The following is an 8,320-nucleotide window of genomic DNA, read 5'->3' as shown; positions in this document are numbered from 1 at the left end:
ATTTTTATTTTTTATTATTTATTTATTTATTTATTTTGAGACGGAGTCTCGCTCTGTCACCCAGGCTGGAGTGCAGTAGCACAATCTCGGCTCACTGCAAGCTCTGCCTCCGAAGGTCATGCCATTCTCCTGCCTCAGCCTCCCGAGTAGCTGGGACTACAGGCACCCGCCACCACGCCCGGCTAATTTTTTGTATTTTTAGTAGAGACGGGGTTTCACCGTGGTCTCGATCTCCTGACCTCATGATCCACGTGCCTCGGCCTCCCAAAGTGCTGGGATTACAGGTGTGAGCCACCGCACCCAGCCAAAGTGTTCCATATTTTTAAACAGATATATAGACCAATGGAACAGAACAGGGACCTCAGAAATAACACCACACATCTACAACCATCTGATCTTTGACAAACCTGACAAAAACAAGAAATGGAAAAAGGATTCCCTGTTTAATAATGGTGCTGGGAAAACCGGCTAGCCACAAGCAGAAAACAGAAACTGGATCCCTTCCTTATACCTTATACAAAAATTAACTCAAAATGGATTAAAGACTTAAATGTAAAACCCAAAAACCGTAAAAACCCTAGAAGAAAACCTAGGCAATACCATTCAGAACATAAGCATGGGAAAAGACTTCATGACTAAAACACCAAAAGCAATGGCAACAAAGGCCAAAATTGACACATGGAATCTAATCAAACTAAAGAGCTTCTGCACAGCAAATGAAATTATCATCAGAGTGAACAGGCAACCTACAGAATGGGAGAAAACTTTTGCAAGCTACCCATCTGACAAAGGTCTAATATCCAGAATCTACAAGGAACTTAAACAAATTTACAAGAAAAAAACAACCCCATCAAAAAGTGGGCAAAGGATATGAACAGACACTTCTCAAAAGAACATATTTATGTAGCCAACAAACATATGAAAAAATGCTCATCATCACTGGTCATTAGAGAAATGCAAATCAAAACCACAATGAGATACCATCTCACACCAGTTAGAATGGCAATTATTAAAAAGTCAGAAAACAACAGATGCTGGCAAGGCTGTGGAGAAATAGGAACACTTTTACACTGTTGGTGGGAGTGTAAATTAGTTCAGCCATTGTGGAAGACATTGTGGCGATTCCTCAAGGATCTAGAACCAGAAATACCATTTGACCCAGTGATCCCATTACTGGGTACATACCCAAAGGATTATAAGCCGTTCTACTGTAAAGACACCTGTACACATATGTTTATTGCAGCACTATTTACAATAGCAAAGACTTGGAACCAACCCAAATGCCCATCAGTGATAGACTGGATAAAGAAAATGTGGCATATATACACCATGGAATACTATGCAGCCATAAAAAATAATGAACTCATGTCTTTTGCAGGGACACGGATGAAGCTGGAAGCCATCATTTTCAGCAAACTAACACAGGAACAGAAAACCAAACACTGCATGTTCTCACTTATAAGTGGCAGTTGAGCAATGAGAACACATGGACACAGGGAGGGGACTATCACACACCGGGGCCTGTCTGAGGATGGGGGGCTGCGGGAGGGGCAGCATTAGGAGAAATACCTAAGGCATGCAGGGCTTAAAACCTAGATGATGGGTTGACAGCTGCGGCAAGCCACTATGGCATGTGTATACCTATGTAACAAACCTGCACAGTCTGCACATGAATCTCAGAACTTAAAGTAAAATTTTAAAAAATAAATAAAATTAAAATTAAAAAATGATTAAAGTAGGCTGGGCATGGTGGCTTAAGCCTGTAATCCTAATTACTCAGGAGGCTGAGGTGGGAGGATCACTTGAACCCAGGAGGTTGAGGCTGCAGTGATCTGCGATGGCGCCACTGTACTCCAGCCTGGGTGACAGAGTGAGACCCTGTTTCAAAAAAAAAAAAAAAAGAAAAAGGTTAAAACGGTAAATTTTGTTATATATTTTACCACAATAAATAGAATGGGAGTAGAGGCTGAGAGCCTGTTGAATTAGGTACTGTGGAACACTGCAAGGAAGCAAAAATAGCAAAATATCGGCCAGCAAAAGACTGAATGGGCTCCATCCTTTCAGTCTGCAGGGGCTGGGGCCCCCATGGCCCCCTGGGTTAAGGTTTCAGCATCGACCGTGAGATGTCATTTGTTCTTTTCCATTTGAAGAACACGTCAAATTGGGCTGTTAAATGGAGAAACAGAGGGGATAGTCACCCCTTCTCTCAATCCTTGAAGTCCCTGTTTTAATTTATTTTGGGTCATATTAATGATTTTAATGGCTTGGGCAGGTCCTCAGGGTCTCGTCTGCCAAGACCAACAGTAAGGGACAAAGTGTGGGTTTTATTCCAATTGGAGCATCCGTCCCAGTGATAGAAATTCAAGAGCAGAAAGAACTGAGACCACTGGAATATTCTGCAAAGCTATTGCACCAGTGATCAGGCTAAGGCGGACTTGTTTGCCTTCAATCTTATGTCCCAGGGAACAGAGAGTGTTCCTCCCTTACATTTAGTGGGGTCTCTGGGGAAACAGTGTCAATTAAGGCCATAAAAGTTTGCTTAGTGCGTGGGAACCAGTGGACCCCCGTGTTTGTGAGAGCAATTGCCCTTTGTAGTGGTGAGCGTCAAGGAGTATGCTGTGTCCCTAGCAAGGCTGGAGTGGTCACGGATGCTCTGTTTTGGGGGATGTGATGTGGGCTCACATCTTGAGGATTTGGGTTTGGATTCTCTGTCTAACTTGTTTTAGAAGCGCCTGGACCTCTTTGGGGTCTTACCGTACATCTGATTATCGGGGAAGCCCAGGTTGCAAAGTTGCCAATCCCAGGGTTGGGGGGTGGCCATGGAAGTTCTGAAATGGGGGCTCTTTCCTTGTCCGTAGGGTTTGGTGCTTTGGGATGAGAAGACGGGGTCCTGGAATCAATCATTCCAGGGCATTGAGGGCCTCTGTAGGAGTAGTCACATGAGGCCGGGCATGGTGGTTCATACCTATAATCCCAGCACTTTGGGAGGCCAAGGTGGGAGGATTGCTTGAGGCGAGGAGTTCAAGACCATTCTGGGCAACACAAGGAGACCTCATCTCTACAAAACTAGAAACAATTACCCAGGCATGGTGGAGTGTGTCTGTAGTCCCAGCTACTCAGGAGGCTGAGGCAGGATCACTTGAGCCCACAAGTTCGAGGCTGCAGTGAGCTGTGACTGCGGCACCACACTCCAGCCGGGGTGACAGAGGGAGATCCTGTCTCTAAAAAAAAAAAAAAGAAAACAAAAGTGTAATCACTTGACTAGTAAGGGGAGCTGCACAGCCTTATAATTTGTAGGTTCTCCCCTGAAAAATAACTGCCAGATGCTTGTGTCAAGAGCCTTTCTTCTAGAACACCACGGGGTTCGGCCTCACTCCAGTTCTTCTGCCATACTTCTCCATCTCTTCCTTCAACTCTAATCCATGAATCCAGAGGAGGAGTTGGCAAGCTACAGCCTCCAGGCCAAATCTAGCTCACTGTGCATTTTCTTTTCTTTTCTTTTTTTCTTTTTCTTTTCTTTTCTCTTTTCTTTCTTTTATTTTCTTCCTTTCTTTCCCTCCCTCCTCCCCTTCCCCTTCCCCTTCTCTTCCCTTTTCCTATCCTTTACTTTCCTTTCCTTTTTGACAGGGTCTCACTCTGTTGCCCAGGCTGGAGTGCAGTGGTGCACTGAACCACGACAGATCAATTTAATGATTGGTATCGGCAGTAAAGGGTCTGTCTGCGGCAGGAGGGGGCCATTTTCCAAGCCACAAATGCCCAACAGAGCAAGGGAAAGTGAAACTGAAGGGTTAATTTGGCCAGGTCTGCCTGCTCTGCTTGCTTTTGGGTCATTTGGTTTTTAATTTTTTTTTTTCTCCTTTTTCTGTGAAGCTTAAGGGCCACAGTAGCTGAAAGCCTTGCCGCTGAATGCTGAAACTTAACCTTCCCTGGCTACTGTATAGATAACATGCATAAGTCACCATGGTACCGGCTTCTTCAGTTGTTTTTCAGGAACTTGGGCCAGCTCCTGTCCAGTTCAAACTGGTTGAGACCACCAACCCTTCAATTGGGCCTGCACAAGTGCCCGAAAGGTGGCCTTTTGACACTGGAGGGCCAAAAACTCCACCTTCGGATAATGCTAATGCTACGCTTTTCTGTACACATGTCTTGTGAAATGCCATGAACTCCAGCCATGCTCACACAGAAGGAAGCTGTTACTTATCTTCGGGGGACGAAAGACTTAAGGACTTAAAAAGGATCCACCTCCCCGATCAGTGCCCTTGCGAATAAATCTTTTCTTTTTTGCAAAACCATGTCATAGTGGTTGATTTACTGCACCAGCAGAATGAACACGAACCTGGATGGCAACAAAAGGCTGCAGGTCATGCCCAAGTATGCCGTGGGGGTGGGGAGAGGGCAGCACGTGGCCACTTCCACCGGGGAAGTGGATCCCATCTTATAAATTATTAGTTTGAGGGTCACCATGTGCTAGCATTGTGTTTGGCAGTGTTTGAAGTTAACTCAGAGCCAAAGTGAAGCAGGCACAAAAGCCAACCAGTGCTTTTCTCATGGTCTAAATCCATAATTGTTTAACACATTTTGAAATTCGGATCCAGGCACATTGCAGATATCTGTTTCAGTTTCTGTTCCCTCCCCTTGTAGAGTTGCATTTTGTGTGTGTGTGGCCTCCTCCAGGGAGTCCCAAATCCATATCATCGTATCACCCTAGGACAATGGCTGCCTCACTGACTTTAGGGGCCCAGGACCTAAGCTGAGAGCAGAGATGTTCTTCTTCTTTTTTATTTTTTTGAGACGGAGTCTTGCTCTGTTGCCCAGGCTGGAGTGCGGTGGCATGATCTCGGCTCACTGCAAGCTCCGCCTCCGGGGTTCAAGCGATTCTCCTGCCTCAGCCTCCCAAGTAGCTGGGACTACAGGCGCCCACCACCATGCCCAGCTAATTTTTGTACTTTTAGTAGAGGAAGTGTTTCACCAGGTTGGCCAGGATGGTCTTGAACTCCTGACCTCAAGTGATCTACCCACCTTGGCCTCCCAAAGTGCTGGGATTACAGGCATGAGCCACCACGCCTGGCCAGAGATGTTCTTCAGTGCAGCAACACTTACTAGAACCCATACTTACTAAAAAGTCCATCCGCTTTCCAGCTATGCAATTGGGTGATGGCATCCCTGGACCCTTTGGGAAGACCTATGGTAAAATATTCAGGTCCATTTATTAAAAAATAGAATTTTTTTTTGAGACAAGGTCTTGCTCTGTCACCCAGGCTAAAGTGCAGTGGCACAATCATAGCTCACTAGACTTGAACTCCTGGGCTCAAGCAATCCTCCCGCTTAAGTCTCCAAGCAGCTGGGATTACAGGTGCATATTACCATGCCCAGCTAATTTTTTTTGTTTTTTTGGTAGAGATGGAGTCTCGCTATGTTGCCCATGTTGGTCTCCAGCTCCTGGCCTCAAGTGATCTTCCCACCTCAGCCTCCCAAAATGCTGGGTTTATAGGCATGAGCCACTGTGCCCAGCTGAGACTTTTATTGTTTTTTTAAATTATTCTATGGCCCATGACACAGCCATCTGTGTCCTGAATGGCTGTGCCCAGCCGTTCATGTTCTTATTGTAGAGTTTTAAGAGTCCTTTTTGGCCGGGCACGGTGGCTCACGCTTGTAATCCCAGCACTTTGGCAGGCCGAGGCAGGCGGATCACGAGGTCAGGAGATCGAGACCATCCTGGCTAACACGGTGAAACCCCGCCTCTACTAAAAATACAAAAAATTAGCCGGGCGTGGTGGCAGGTGCCTGTAGTCCCAGCTACTTGGGAGGCTGAGGCAGGAGAATGGCGTGAACCCGGGAGGCGGAGCTTGCAGTGAGCCGAGATCGCACCACTGCACTCCAGCCTGGGCAACAGAGGGAGACTCCATCTCATAAAAAAAAAAAAAAAAAAAAAAGAGAAAAGAAAAAAGAAAAAGAAAACCTCTGGGCATTAAAAATGCTGTAACAAAGACAGAAAATGTACATGCCAAGGGGATATATATGTGTGTGTGTGTGTCTGTGCTTATGCGTCTGTTTATGTGTGTATGTGTATGTCGTTTATGCATCTGTGTGTCTCTCTGTGTATGTGTGTGTGTATGTGTGTGTGTGAAATAAACCAAAGAGAATAGTGGACAAAAGACAAGAACAGACCACACATATGAAGAGGAAAACAAACGGCCAAGAAACAGGGACAAATAACATTCTTAAAGCCTCAAAATGGCAGATATAAAAATCAAGGCCGGAACGACCCCATGCTGGCCAGGGAGTGGTGACAGCGTCATGGGAGGAACATGTTCGTCCAGGGAGGAACAGCTCACAGCGTCATGTCAGAGCCGATGGGAACAGCTCACAGCAGGTCCACCAGATCAGATTCCACCCAGGAACACCAACGAGCTTCAGTGTTCATAACCTTCACCAGTTAACTGCATTTCTCAGAACGTACTCAGAGGAAATGATCAAAGATGGGCACAGAGGCCTGTTAAATAATTATTTATAGGCACAAACAATCTTGATGTTCAATAGTAAGGGAATAGATAAATTAAGATACAACTGTAAGATAGAAAATGATGTGGCCAATTATGTCTGAAAATATTTTATAACATAGAAAATGCTTATCATAAAATGTTAAATGGAAAATGATAAAAATAATATGTAGAATATGAATCTAATTTTTTTTTTTTTCTGAGACAGAGTTTCGCTCTTGTTTGTTGACCAGGCTGGAGTGCAATGGCACAATCTGGGCTCACTGCAACCTCCACCTCCCAGGTTCAAGTGATTCTCCCGCCTCAGGCTCCTGACTAGCTGGGATTACAGGCACCGGCCACCATACCTGGCTAATTTTTGTATTTTTAGTAGAGACAGGGGTTTCACCATGTTGGCCAGGCTGGTCTCAAACTCCTGACCTCAGGTGATCTGCCCACCTCGGCTTCCCAAAGTGCTGGGATTACAGGCATGAGCCACCGCACCCAGCCTAATTTTCTTTTAAAAGAAAAAAGATATGTATACATGCATAGAAAACAACTGCAAGAAAACGCATCTAAATGTTAATAATGGTAATGATCCATGAATGATTCTGAAGGTCTTTGTTTTGAGACAGAGTCTTGCTCTGTCACCCAGGCTGGAGTGCAGTGGTGCCATTATGACTCACTACAGTCTTGACCTCCTGGGCTCAAGTGATCCTCCCACCATAGCCTCCAGAGTAGCTGTGACTACAGGCACGCACCGCCATGCCCAGCTAATTTTTTTTTTTTGCATTTTTTGTAGAGATGGGATCTCCCTATGTTGCCCTGGCTGGTCTTGAACTCCTGGGCTCAAGCAATCTTGCCTTGGCCTCTCAAAGTACAGGCATGAGCCACTGAGCTGGAACCTGAGGGTCATTTTTATTATGATTTTGCGATTTTTAAAAATTTTCTGCAGTATACATATAATATTCATAATCAGGGAAAAGTTTTTACATACATAAAAGAAAAACATCAAGACTCCAATATAAAGAGGGACAAAGGGCATATTCAAATATTTCTCAAAAAGAAAGATCAATAGGCTGGGTGCAGTGGCTCATGCCTGTAACCCCAACACTTTGAGAGGCTGAGGTGGGAGGATCGCTTGAGACCAGTTCAATACCAGCCTGAGCAACACAGCGAGACCCCCTGCCCCCCCAAAAAATTTAGCTGGGCGTGGTGGCGCACACCTGTAGTCCCAAAGTCCCAACCACTCAGGAGGTTGAGGTGGGAGGATCACCTGAGCCAGGGAGGCTGAGGTTTCAATGAGCTGTGATCACACCACTGCACCATGGAAATAACTTCAACATCCAACAAAAGAGTATCTAAGAGACCAGAGAGAACACTGTGCCTCTGTTTAGAAGTATAACAAGGACATGGATGAAGCTGGAAACCATCATTCTCAGCACACTATCGCAAGGACAAAAAACCAAATACCGCATGTTCTCACTCATAGGTGGGAATTGAACAATGAGAACACATGGACACAGGAAGGGGAACATCACACGCCAGGGCCTGTTGTGGGGTGGGGGGAGGCGGGAGGGATAGCATTTGGAGATATACCTAATGTTAAATGACGAGTTACTGGGTGCAGCACACCAACATGACACATGTATACATATGTAACTAACCTGCACGTTGTGCATATGTACCCTAAAACTTACAGTATAATTTAAAAAAAAAAGAAGTATAACGAGGACAGTTTAGATGCTTGAAAAAAAAATCTGCTACAAAGCTAAAGAGGGAAAAAAGATAAAAACCATAGATACACTGTGTTGAAAATAATGCAAAGTTCTACATGAACA

Source organism: Gorilla gorilla, chromosome 23, assembly GCF_029281585.2.
Source record: "Gorilla gorilla gorilla isolate KB3781 chromosome 23, NHGRI_mGorGor1-v2.1_pri, whole genome shotgun sequence".
Lineage (NCBI taxonomy): Eukaryota > Metazoa > Chordata > Mammalia > Primates > Hominidae > Gorilla > Gorilla gorilla.
This window is presented reverse-complemented; position numbering follows the sequence as displayed.